The sequence below is a fragment of the Bos indicus genome, chromosome 16, assembly GCF_029378745.1.
Source record: "Bos indicus isolate NIAB-ARS_2022 breed Sahiwal x Tharparkar chromosome 16, NIAB-ARS_B.indTharparkar_mat_pri_1.0, whole genome shotgun sequence".
Lineage (NCBI taxonomy): Eukaryota > Metazoa > Chordata > Mammalia > Artiodactyla > Bovidae > Bos > Bos indicus.
The window spans coordinates 18,551,677-18,565,776 of record NC_091775.1 but is presented as its reverse complement, the minus strand read 5'-3'; the positions used below and the strand labels follow the sequence as shown (position 1 = coordinate 18,565,776).

The 14,100-nt window shown below is 38.4% G+C and overlaps 1 non-coding gene across 1 annotated transcript; it reads right to left on the bottom strand.

Moving 5' to 3' along the window:
* Window positions 1–7,285: 7,285 nt before the first annotated feature.
* On the bottom strand, window positions 7,286–7,419 carry LOC139176561 (small nucleolar RNA SNORA41). Its single transcript, XR_011561023.1, has one exon. It is a non-coding gene; the product is annotated as a small nucleolar RNA SNORA41 (small nucleolar RNA).
* Window positions 7,420–14,100: the final 6,681 nt, after the last annotated feature.

Here is a 14,100-nt window from a genome sequence, read left to right as displayed (position 1 = left end):
TCATGATCCTGTATGAGACACTTGGCCTTAGGTTCTTAGTCAAAAACAGGACAAAAAATGGTGGCTATTTCATAAATTTGTCCTCACAATTACTTGACTTTATAAATGTGCTTCAGTCAGTTCAGTTCAGTCACTCAGTTGTGTCCAGCTCTTTGCGACCCCGTGGACTGCAGCATGCCAGGCTTCCCTGTCCATCACCAACTCCTGGAGCTTACTCAAACTCATGTTCATCGAGCTGGTGATGCCATTCAACCATCTCGTCCTCTGTTGTCTCCTTCTCCTTCCACTTTCAATCTTTTCTAGCATCAGAGTCTTTTCAAATGGGTCAGTTCTTCGCATCAGGTGGCCAAAATATTGGAGCTTCAACATCAGTCCTTCCAATGAATATTCAGGACTGATTTCCTTTAGGATGGACTGGTTGGATCTCCTTTCAGTCCAAGGGACTCTCAAGAGTCTTCTCCCACACCACAGTTCAAAAACATCAATTATTTGGTGCTCAGTTTTCTTTATAGTCCAACTTTCACATCCATATATGACTACTGGAAAAACCATAGCTTTGACCTTTGTTGGCAAAGTAATGTCTCTGCTTTTTAATATGCTGTCTAGGTTGGTCATAACTTTTCTTCCAAGGAGCAAATGTCTTTTAATTTCATGGCTGCAGTTACTATCTGCAGTGATTTTGGAGCCCAAAAAGATAAAGTCTGGCACTGTTTCCACTGTTTCCCCATCTATCTGCCATGAAGTGATGGAACCAGATGCCACGATCTTAGTTTTCTGAATGTTGAATTTTAAGCCAACTTTTTCACTCTCCTCTTTCATTTTCATCAAGAGGCTTTTTAGTTCTTTTTTGCTTTCTGCCATAAGGGTGGTATCATCTGCATATCTGAGGTTACTGATATTTCTCCTGGCAATCTTGATTCCAGGTTATGCTTCATCCAGTCCAGCATTTCTCATGAAGTACTCTGCATATAAGTTAAATAAGCAGGGTTGACAATATGCAGCCTTGACATACTCCTTTCCCAATTTGGAACCAGTCTGCTGTTCCATGTCCAGTTCTAACTGTTGCTTCTTGACTTGCATACAGATTTTTCAGGAGGCAGATCAGGTGGTCTGGTATTCCCATCTCTTGAAGAATTTTTCACAGTTTGTGGTGATCCACACAGTGAAAGGCTTTGGCATAGTCAATAAAGTATAAGTAGATGTTTTTTCTGAAACTCTCTTACTTTTTCGATGGTCCAGCAGATGTTGGCAATTTGATTTCTGGTTCCTCTGCCTTTTCTAAAGCCAGCTTGAACATTACTAGATGAAGTTTAAATGCTACATAAATGTGACTTTCTTGTTTATTTTTTAAGGACTTTGAACAAAAGTTATTACCTGTGTATAGTAAATCCTTATCCATCACTTCAAAAGCTTTTTCAATGTCATTGAGAATTTTGATGATATAGTTTACCTTTCTGATACACACCAGTTATTTTATTTCCATAGAGGAGCAAGACCTGCTGTCAATAGCCTTGATAGTGTCTTCAGTCTAATGATTAGTACCTGAAAAACAACAACATTTTATAAGTCAAGGGATATCTATCCTTTGGGAGTCAGAACTGTCACTTTAGTAATGATACTGTATTTCTGGAATGAGTATCTGAACCACAGTATTAACCTTTGGACATTCAGTACCATGTCAGTGTGGCTTTCATGCTAAAACAATTGAAAAACTGAACTTTTCAAGCAAACAATTTGAACATTTTTTTTTTTTTGCTAAAAGAATGGCTTTTAAGTGGTTTCACTGCAAAATAACTATATGAGGTGACAGATGTGTTAATTCACTTAATTCTTATGATCATTTCTCAGTGTATACATGTATCAAAGCATCATAATATATATACATTTTTACTTATCAGTCGTGCCTCAGTAAAACTGGGAAAAAAATAAAGTGTCAGAAAATGATGTAATTGCTCACACAACATGGAAGGAATTTTAATGTATTCCAGAGATTTTTCTAAATTTTTACTTGTTAAGTATCTGATAACTATAGATATTGGGCTTCCCAGGTGGCGCTAGTGGTAAAGAACCCACCTGCCAATGCAGGAGATGTAAGAGATGCAGGTTTGACCCCTGGGTCGGGAAGATCCCCTGGAGGAGGGCATGGCAATCCACTCCAGTATTCTTGCCTGGGAAATCCCATGGACAGAGGAGCCTGGGCTACAGTGCATGGGGTCGCAAAGAGTCAGACATGGCTACAGCATGAGGCCACATCAAGGTGGCTGAGGAAGAAGATGCAACAGCCTGCTTCTACAGGGGTGAGGGTCTTACACTTTAAGCCATGGCTTTGGCCATTTGGCAAAGCCTAGGGCTCCTTCTCAGAACAATGGTTGCTAAGGACATAGAGTAACCACCGAAGTGCAAAGGAAATCAATCATAAGGAAGTAGTGCCATCAAACAGTTTTTAGAAAACACGCACGACATGGTAACAGTTCCTTATCTGTGGCTAGCTAGCAAGCCCTCAAACAGCAGGTCCAACTCTGACTCTCGGAGCTGGAGCAGGCTGAGCAGGCATGAATATCCAGATGTCTGCAATGACTGAGATGTGACAGGAAAACACGAGTGGAGCTTCATGAAGTTCAAGGCTTCCAGTGTCAGGAACGTCATACGTGCAAGAGTGCCCCTGCAAAAGCAGAGCCTGTATTATGGACAAAGTCCCTAGAAATTGTGAAATAGCACAGGGCATTGATGTGTGCATTCGTAAAGGAAGGAAATGCTAAACTTCAGTAAGAGGTTAATGAACTTATTTCTTAAAGATGTTCAGTATCAAATAGGTATTTGACTTTTTTAGAATCTGAATTTATTTGTTATTTGAATTTCACTTTAGCTTAGAAGACATTTTCAAGTTTGTTTATAGGAGAAGGGAGAGTGGTTGATAGGGTATGTTTAACTCAGAAATAATGGCAAAATCCGGTGTCCTAGTCAGAGTTTGTGCTGCTCGAATTGTACTTTGGCCTCTTCCATCATGCCAGGGCATATACTGTAAGTTTGTAGAGCAAAGAAGTGATCACACTCCAAGAAACTCTTTAACCAAGATAGTTAAGAAGTTGAAAACAGCAGACTGCAAGATCTGTTACCCAATCACTAAAAAGTAGGAAAATAGGAGGTAGAAATTATTTTCCTCTTTCAAGTGAGGAGACTATGTGAAGCATCTCAGAAGCTGTGAGAGATTCAAAGAGAAGCATCAAAAGCATAACAGGAAAGGGAAGCCTTTTTGACCAGGAAATTGGATTAGTCTGCTTTAAAATGTGACACAAAAATGAGCTGATATTACAGTAGGATACTGGATAGCATAGGAGTGGTTTTTATGCATGAGCAGATGCTGCCAGGGGAAATGCAAGCCTCCCGACGATGGCCAAGAGATCACATTCTCAGTCACATTTAATTTCTACTTCTTTAATGGGATGAATAGAATGAAAATGATCCTGCTGAGAACTGGTGTGATGGAGTGGTTATGGACTCAACTGGGGGCAGTGGTCCCCAACCTTTTTGGCACCAGGGACTGGTTTAATGGAAGACTATTTTGTCCACAGTCTGGTGGCAAGGGGATGGTTTCAGGATGATTTAAGCACATTAGATTTATTGCGCACTTTGTTTCTAATCTAATGCCACTGATGATCTGACAGGAGGTACCAGTCTATGGCCTGGAGGTTTGAGACCCCTGAACTGGATGGGTGCAAATCCTGACTTGGTCATTATAAATGACTATTAAGATAATACTGATATCAAAGGAATTGGGAGAGGGCTAACTGTGCAACTGTGGGACTGAAAATTGGGCAATCCATTTGGAAATCAGTCAATTTCTCATAAGGGTAAATATCTACCCATTATATGAATATTCTACATATTTAATCAAGAAAACTAAAATACATGTAGGCAGCAAAGAAACTTTATGTCAGAATGTCTTTCTAAAATTAGATATTAAAATACTGAATATTATGGTGGTTTTTCTCCAAATTACAGAATATGGTTGGTTTTTGTTTTCTCCCTTTAATAATTTTAGGAAATTAATTTTAGGAATTTTTTAGTGTATGTAACAATGAGATTGGAAAGTAGAGATGTCAAGTCTGTCAATGCTTGGACATGAATAAAAGACTTTCCAGTGTTCTGCCTTGCACATCCCACTGTGCTGAGTGAGGTTAATAAATACTGAGGAACTACTAGATTCTGAGAAATCTTTGAGCAGAGAAGTTATTTAACCTCAAAAAACTCTAAGATAAGTGCGATTACTTAATTGAAGGAAATAGAGAAGATTTCAAATAAAAAATGCTCTGTACCTTGCCCAGGTATAGAGTAAGTATCAGGACCACTATTTTAAAAAAATAAGCTAACAAAAAATGAAGTAGCTTAATGAACCCTACAATCCAGGTTTTCTTTATTGTAGTATACTCTTCTACTAGTTTATGCTGCTTTTTAAAAATTATAAATCATATTTTACTGTAACTTATAAACCCTATCGAGACATAGCGATGGGGAGAAGGAACTGATTCTGGTCAATTCAGCTTTAGAACCTTTGACACAGCAGTATTGAAACTATTTTTCATTGTTATGGACGGAATGTTTGTGTTCCCCCCAAATTCACATGCAGAAGCCCTAAGTCCCACTGTGAAAGTATGTGGGAGTAATTACATTTAGATGTGGTCATGTGGGCATGGTCTTCATAATTAGCTTTAACAGGTTTAAGGTCCTTATAAGGAGTGGGAGAGGGGATGAATCTCCATGAATGCACAAATAAGAGTGAGTGTGAACACACGCTTAGGTGATAGTGGCTACCTGCAAGGCAAAGAGGATCTTAATCCTGACCCAGAACCAAATCTACTAGCGTCTCAGTTCTCAGCCTCCAAAACTGTGAAAAATAAAATTGCAAAACTGCTGTTTAAGCAATTCAATCTATGGTATTTTGTTATCACAGCCTGAGCTGACTCAGACATTCATTTAATATAGTTTCTAGCCTTAATTGCATTAAAAAATTAATTCACAAAAGGGACATATATAGATTGGGCATCCACTGAGGTCCAAAGGCTCTTCACTCAGTTCAGACAGACAAAAGCAAATATTATGTGATATCACTTCTATGAGAAATCTAAAACATAATACAAATGAAATTATTTACAAAACAGAGACTTGCTGACATAGAAAACAAACTTGTAGTTACCAAAGTGGAAATGGGGCAGTGGGGGGTGGGATGCCAAGAGAGATAAATTAGGAGCTTTATTAACAGATACACCCTACTGTGTGTGCGTGCTAAGTTGCTCCAATTGTGTCTGACTCTCTGCGACCCCATGACTGTAGCCTGCCAGGCTCCTTTGTCCATAGGATTCTCCAGGCAAGAATACTGGCATGGGTTGTCATGCATTTCCTCCAGGGAATCTTCCTGACCCAGGGACCGAACTCTCGTCATTTATGTCTCCTGCACTGGGACAGGTTCTTTGCCACTAGTGCCACCTGGGAAGGCCACACACTACTATGTATAAAATATGTAAACAACAAGGCCCTACTGTAGAGCACAGGGAACGATATTCAGTATCTTACAGTAATATAATGGAAAAGAATCTGGAAAAGGAGCACTTTTTTGTACTCTTGACAATAATGCAATATTGTAAATCAACTATCAGATAAGATCAGATCAGATCAGTTGCTCAGTCATGTCCAACTCTTTGTGACCCCATGAATCGCAGCACACCAGGCCTCCCTGTCCATCACCAACGCCCGGAGTTCACTCAGACTCACGTCCATCGAGTCAGTGATGCCATCCAGCCATCTCATCCTCTGTCATCCCCTTTTCCTCCTGCCCCCAATCCCTCCCAGCATCAGAGTCTTTTCCAAAGTCAACTCTTCGCATGAGGTGGCCAAAGTACTGGAGTTTCAGCTTCAGCATCATTCCTTCCAAAGAAATCCCAGGGCTGATCTCCTTCAGAATGGACTGGTTGGATCTACTTGCAGTCCAAGGGACTCTCAAGAGTCTTCTCCAAAACCACAGTTCAAAAGCATCAATTCTTTGGTGCTCAGCCTTCTTCACAGTCCAACTCTCACATCCATACATGACCACAGGAAAAACCATAGCCTTGACTAGCCAGACCTTTGTTGGTAAAGTAATGTCTCTGCTCTTGAATATGCTGTCTAGGTTGGACATAACTTTCCTTGCAAGGAGTAAGCGTCTTTTAATTTCATGGCTGCAGTCACCATCTGTAGTGATTTTGGAGCCCAGAAAAATAAAGTCTGGCACTGTTTCCACTGTTTCCCCATCTATTTCCCATGAAGTGATGGGACCAGATGCCATGATCTTCGTTTTCTGAATGTTGAACTTTAAGCCAACTTTTCCACTCTCCACTTTCACTTTCATCAAGAGGCTTTTGAGTTCCTCTTCACTTTCTGCCATAAGGGTGGTGTCATCTGCATATCTGAGGTTATGGATATTTCTCCCAGCAATCTTGATTCCAGTTTGTGTTTCTTCCAGTCCAGGGTTTCTCATGATGTACTCTGCATATAAGTTAAATAAGCAGGGTGACAATATACAGCCTTGATGTACTAATTTTCCTATTTGGAACCAGTCTGTTGTTCCATGTCCAGTTCTAACTGTTGCTTCTTGACTTGCATATAGGTTTCTCAAGAGGCAGATCAGGTGGTCTGGTATTCCCATCTCTTTCAGAATTTTCCACAGTTTCTTGTGATCCACACAGTCAAAGGCTTTGGCATAGTCAATAAAGTAGAAATAGATGCTTTTCTGGAACTCTCTTGCTTTTTCCATGATCCAGTGGATGTTGGCAATTTGATCTCTGGTTCCTCTACCTTTTCTAAAACCAGTTTGAACATCAGGAAGTTCACGGTTCACATATTGCTGAAGCCTGGCTTGGAGAATTTTGAGCATTTCTTTACTAGCGTGTGAGATGAGTGCAATTGTGTGGTAGTTTGAGCATTCTTTGGCATTGCCTTTCTTTGGGATTGGAATGAAAACTGACCTTTTCCAGTCCTGTGGCCACTGCTGAGTTTCCAAATTTGCGGCATATTGAGTGCAGCACTTTCACAGCATCATCTTTCAGGATTTGGAATAGCTCAACTGGAATTGTATCACCTCCACTAGCTTTGTTCGTAGTGATGCTTTCTAAGGCCCACTTGACTTCACATTCCAGGATGTCTGGCTCTAGGTCAGTGATCACACCATCGTGATTATCTGGGTCGTGAAGATCTTTTTTGTTCAGTTTTTCTGTGTATTCTTGCCATCTCTTCTTTTTTTTTTTTACACACCTTGTGTTTGTCACACACATGCCCACTTTCTGTTGTGCTGAGAAAGAGGTGTTGAGTTGTGTGACAGTTTCTTTCCCACAGTGGAATGCCACAGCTGCTACCTTTAAGAACAGCTGCAGACCAGTAGCTGTGGAAGTACCATCTCTTCTTAATATCTTCTGCTTCTGTTAGGTCCATACCATTTTTGTCTTTTATCGAGCCCATCTTTGCATGAAATCAATAAAAAACAAAAGCTCCTCCTGGTTACTAAATTCATCTTGTCTCTGACCTGTTAGACTGGTGACACCTATGTGTATGGGGCTACATGTGGGTGCCCACTGTTAGAGCCACAGATCCAGAATTGACATCAGTCTAGTGTGATAACCCTGTGGTCTAACAGTGCTCTTGTGCCTCCTTGCCTCTCAGCACATACCAGGAATTGTCTTGATCTTTGCACATGTGCAGGCCATGGGGATCCAGAAATTGGTACAGAGACATGGATTTACCTACAGGTACTGGCTATCCACCACTATCACACTATTTATAAGCAATGTCAACATCTGAATCTCTGCCAAAAAGATACATTTCTATCCCATCACATTTATCTCAACTATTATGTGCCTCTTCCTCATCATATGGACTCAGTAGGCACTTTTAAGCCTTTTTCTCCCTTCTCTCTGTCTCTCTTTCATCCTTTCTGTTTCCCTAATTTACCAAAACAGTCCCTCAATCTAGAAAGGGCAGATCTCTCTTTATTTCCCAAAATAATATTGTAAACAACATTTAAAAAAATCTACATATATTTTTCCTTTTCATAGTTTCTATTTCTAGAATCAGTTTTTGGTACAGGATCCTATTGTTATATTCAGGATCTGAATTTTAACTTATAGTTAATTTTTACATTTTTCTAGGTTTATTTTTAAATTCCTGTCCCTACTACTACCACAAAGGCAGATGAAACCCTTGGTTAAGAAAAGAGAGTTAAGCGAAGACAAGAAATGAAACTACTTGGATATTTCACAAAAAATAGACACCAGTTACAAAATGTGCTTCTTGGCTACCAAAGCAGTGACTGGGTCATTTTCCTTACGTGCTGTGTGTTCTATATTTCAGTGACTTTCCATTAATCTCATTCTGAGAAACGTCATAATGTCTTGCTTTTTTCAGTTATATAAGCAATATAACTTTCTAAATGTGCAGTGTGTTTCAAGTTCTATATGAAATTGTCTTCAATATTTTTAGAACTGAATGAACTATTTATTTAATAAGGAACTGTCAAGCACTCCTGTGTGGAAGGTCTGGCTTGGTCACTGACTTTAAAGAATGTATAGACAAGCTTACAGTAGATAAACTCTGTGTATGCATGCATTCTAAGTCGTTTCAGTCGTGTTGGACTCTGTAACCCCATGGGCTGCAGCTCACCAGGCTCCTCTGTCCATGGGGATCCTCCAGGCAAGAATACTGGAGTGGGTTGCTATGCCCTCCTCCAGGGGATCTTCCTGACCCAGGAATCGAGTCTGCATCTCTTACGTCTCCTGCACTGATAGGCGGGTTCTTTACCACCAGTGCCATCTGAGAAGTTTGTGAGCCACATGAGGGCTCTGTCACATTTCTACTTCCAGTCCTTCTCCTCTTCTTCCTCCCCACCTCCTCCTTTTCTTCTCCCATCCTTTACAGCCATTTAAAAAAGTTTAAAAATGTAAAACCAATCTCAGCTCAGAGCCTTTGCTGCAGTTTGCCCAGTGTACTATAGTTTGCTGATCCCTGTCCAAGATCAAGAGGGTGGTTAATAAATACACATACATTTGCCCGTGGTGAGTGTATGTATGTATACATGTGTGTATGTATGTAGGAAATGAACATCATGATAGAGGATTGGGTGGGTGTCTATTTTAGATAGATAGATCACAAAAATGACTGACCTTGGAGCAACATGTTGAGTATAATGAATGAAATAATGGAGCCATGGAGAGACCTGAGACATTCTAGGCAGAAGGAATAGCTGGTGAAAATTTCCTCAGTTGAGGGGGAAAAAATCAGTATGACTCGGATAGAGTGAACAAGTGTAAGTGGTACTATCATAGACCATTGGGACAACACCTAATGGGGTGGTACACTGGCCACTGGGGACTTAGTGTAATGGGAGACTGGGGAGTGGAGCACTGGCCCCAGGAGTTAGATAAGCTGAAAGATGGTGGTGGGTGGAAGCTGGAGGGATAGCTGCAGAGCTGCTGCTTCATTCCACCAAGAAATGCCAACACCACCACTGACTCAACAATGACCTTCTGTTAATAAATGTAAGTAAACTTGACTCTGCTTCATTCCTGACCATCATCTAGCGAGATGGATGGATAGATTGGCTGGTTTTCTTTCCGTATGAAGAGAAAGGTGATGCAACCTATAAAGAAAAGAGGTTTCATGAACGAGAAACTGATCAACTTGGTTGAATGCTGTTCTGTTGTCAGTAAAAGGAGGGCTCAGGATAAGTCTTAGATTTTGTAAATATTGGGGATTAGTTACCCTGGACAAAGATGAATTCACGGATGATAGTAGGTTAATAGAGACAGATGTATCACAGTAGAAACAATGGGTATGTATAAGTCTATTGAGAAGTTTTGCAGCAAGGAAAAGCAATAAATAAAAGGCATCCGAAGGGAATATTTCTTTTTAAGAGGACAGTATCAAAACAATTTTGTGTTCTCATAATCTATTAGAGAGTTAGAAATTAATGACTCATTCAAGAGAAGGGCTGGGGGTGGGGGTCCAAGTTCTGATCTGGTGACTGTGAGGGGATCTCTTCATCCTCATATTCTCATTTTTTCCTCTTCTGCGACAGTCTTGATTTGTTCCAATAACTTTAAAAATCTGGAAATTTGCATTGTTTCTATTGTGCTTCTCTGGTTGCTCAGACAGTAACGAATCTACCTGCAAAGCAGGAGACTTGGGTTTGATCTTTGGGTTGTTAAAATCCCTGGAGGAGGGCATGACAACCACTTCAGTATTCTTGCCTGGAGAATCCCCATAGCTTTGTATTATTCTGTCATATGAAAGAGTAATTTCTCAACAAGATTAAAATTTTTTTTTCTTTTTGAAACATTTTATTTGAAAATAACAGAAAAGGAAGTTGAAAAAATAGGACTTGCTAAAAGGAAACATGATTATATTTTCTATAGATTTATTTATGGTTAACATTTAACTTCAATAGCTTTACATTTACGTAAAATTTATCTTTTTATATTTATTTCTTAAGCATTAGGGAGTGAGTGGCATATATCCCAGACCTTACCTTTTAATATTTCAATGTGTATTTCTTGAGAATAAGGGTATTTCTTACTTGACCTGACCATAATTGTATAGCTATCAAGTTTAGCAAATTTAACTTCACTAGAATATTATCTAATCTACCATCCTCATTCCAATTTTGTCAGTCAACCCACTAATGTTCTTTACAACACACTCCTTTTTCTTCTTTTTCTGCCTGTATAAGATCCATATGAGACTGGGCATTATATTCAGTTGTCATGTTTCCTTTCATCTGGATAAACAAAAACTCTACTTTTTCATTTATGTTATCACTGATAAATGATATCCTTCTACAGGACTGGCTAAAACATTTACATAAATAATTCAAGGAACAGGGCAATACAGTAACCAACTACTCTATTGCAACATTTCAACAGTGTCTAAATGACCCCAGCAACAATTTAAAACTCATCTACTCAGCTTTCCAGTCCTCTATAACATACTCTCACTCTAGTTTCTGTTATACAGTTCATGAGGTTCTCACAGAAAGTATACTGTGGTGGTTTGCATTCTTTCCTCCAGTGTATCAGTTTTTGTCAGAACTCTCTGCTATGATTCATCTGTCATGGGTGCTCCTGCATGGCATGGCTCATAGCTTCATTGAGTTATGCAAGCCCCGTCGCCGATGCAATGAACATGAATTTGGGCAAACTCCAGGTGATGGTGAGGGCTAGGGAGGCCTGGTGTGCTGCAGTCCATGGGATCACAAAGAGCTGGACATGGCTGGTGACTGAAAAACAACTGGTTGTCTGTGCTCTGCTTCTCCTGGGGAGGCAGCCACTTGTAGCTAGAAGATCATGAGCTCAGTACAGGTATTTCTGGCTATGAATTCTGGACTATAACAGGTTCTTTTTTCTGTTTTTTAAATGAGGCTGTCAATTTTTTATTGATTATGCTTTTCATTTGGGCTGCAAAAATGATATTTTACTTTTTTACATGACTTAATTCTCTTGCTCAATTAGGAAATTATGAGGGATAATCATGGCCCAATGTGTTAAACAAACTGAGCCGTGTTTTCCATTTGTCATTCTTCCGTATAATACAATTTATCTCTTTAGAGCTGGTCATAATTACTAATAAGTGTTTCTCAAATATATTAGGGTGAATACATTTCATAATCAGAATTTTTGTCAAATGGTTTAAGTAGTAATGGTTTAAATAAATTTCATGCAGGTGTTCTGTGATAAACCTGGGAATGTCTTGATATCAGACCCAAATTAGGAAGCCATTTCTCAGTGTTCAAATAAGTGCAGCAAGTTGGTTATTTTCTTGAGGAGAAGGAGTTCAAACACTTAGAGCACATGCTTAATTATGAGTCAATAGAAATTTAGTGATGCCTACACATAGAGTTTAAAAACGGTGCACCAATTTGCATTTAAATAATGGCAAGTTCACTATATTATAAGAGAGTCTATTCAGTTATAAAATAAGCTTTTTAAAGAAACATGGCTGGTTGATTAATAACTATAAATGGTCTGAATGTTACACAGATAAGCTATGGACACCATACATGAAATTACACAAAAGTTATTTTGTCAATGTAATTTTTAACATTCTAAAATATACAATCAGAACAATTCATAAATAATTTTATGTTTTACATATTTTATATTTATCAAAATATATTTAAATATTTTATATTCATTATATTTTACATATAAAATTTACTTTATATTTCTAGTTTATACATATAAATATTTTAACAAGATAAAATTTCACACATAAAAAGATTTATAAATCTTAAAAATTATATTGTAACAAATTAAGTAGTAAATGCATGCCAATCCAAGTAAATACTTTTTTTTTTATATCTGTTAGTAGGAATCTGTTGTCTCTGATATAGATAACAGCTTTTACCCTTCAATCTTTGCTAGAAATATGATGAGCAAAAGTTCTTTGTTTAAAACTAGTTAAGTGTATAAACTAATTTACTGCACTGATGCTTATAATTGATGATTTTTACTCATTTCAAATCTTCTATAAGCACAATACACCTGTAATTTTCTCAAGGCCACATCACTCATACCAATGAGAAATCATATTTATCTCAACAAAAGCAAAATTGTGATTTTTGCAGTCCACTGATTTCTATGCTATGAATGCAGACTTATAAACACAATGTATCTGGAGTCTCGAGTGGTAATGATAACAGCTGTTCAAAAAAATCAACACACAGTAAAAAATATCCCATTGATATTTGGATAAAAATCTGGATCTACAGCTAAGAATAACTATTTACTATTATTAATTTATTTTAATTGGAGGCTAATTACAATATTGTGGTGGTTTTTGTCATACATTGGCATGAATCAACCAAGGATGTTCATGTGTCTCCCTGTCCTGAGCACCCCCTTCCGACTCCCTCACAACCCCATCCCTCTGGGTTGTCCTAGAACACTGGCTTTGAGTGCCCTGCTTTGTGCATCGAACTTGGACTGGTCATCCATTTTACATATGGTAATATACATGTTTCAGTGCTATTCTCTCAAATCATCCCACTCTCGCCTTCTCCAACAGAGTCCAAAAGTCTGTTCTTTACACCTGTGCCTCTTTTGCTGTCTTGCATATAGGGTAGTCATTACTGTCTTTCTAAATTCCATATATACGCATTAATGTACTGTATTGGCATTTCTCTTTCTGACTTACTTCACTCTGTATTACAGGCTCCAGTTTCATCCACCTCATTAGAAGTGACTCAAATGTGTTCTTTCCTATAGCTGAGCAATAGTCCATTGTGTACATGTACCACAACCTCCTTATCCATTCATATGCTGATGGGCATCCAGGTTGCTTCCATGTCCTAGCTATTGTAAACAGTGCTGCAATGAACATTGGAGTACACGTATCTCTTCCAGTTTTGGTTTCCTCAGTGTGTAAGAGGATTCCCTTTTCTCCACACTCTCTCTAGCATTTATTATTTTTAGATTTTTTGATGGCCGCCATCCTGACCAGTGTGAGATGGTACATCATTGTGGTTTTGACTTGCATTTCTCTGATAATGAGAGAAGTTGAACATCTTTTCATGTGTTTGCTAGCCATCTATATGTCTTCTCTGGAGAAGCGTCTGTTTAGTTCTTTGGCCCACTTTTTGATTGGGTTGTTTATTTTTCTGGTATTGAGCTGCATGAGCTGCCTGTGTATTTTGGAGATCACTTATTTGTCAGTTGTTTCATTTGCTGTTATTTTCTCCCATTCTGATGTCTGCCTTTTCACCTTGCTTATAGTATCCTTAATTGTGCAAAAGCTTTTAAGTTTAATTAGGTCCCATTGTTTTGCTTTTATTTCCATTTAAGAGTAACTTAAAAAAAAAACATACACTTATTTAGTTTCAATCTAAAACCCTACCATCAGTTTTAGTTTTGCTTCCAAGTCTTGTTACTGAATCTTAAAACATTTTTATTCTATTCTACTGGTAAAAATTAAGGAGATATTAACTAGAGTTGTGATTGAAGGGACAGAATAATTTCTAAATATATTGTTTCTTCATTTTAAAAATAAATGTTCCTTTTCTATATTATTCAAGTAAGTGTTACC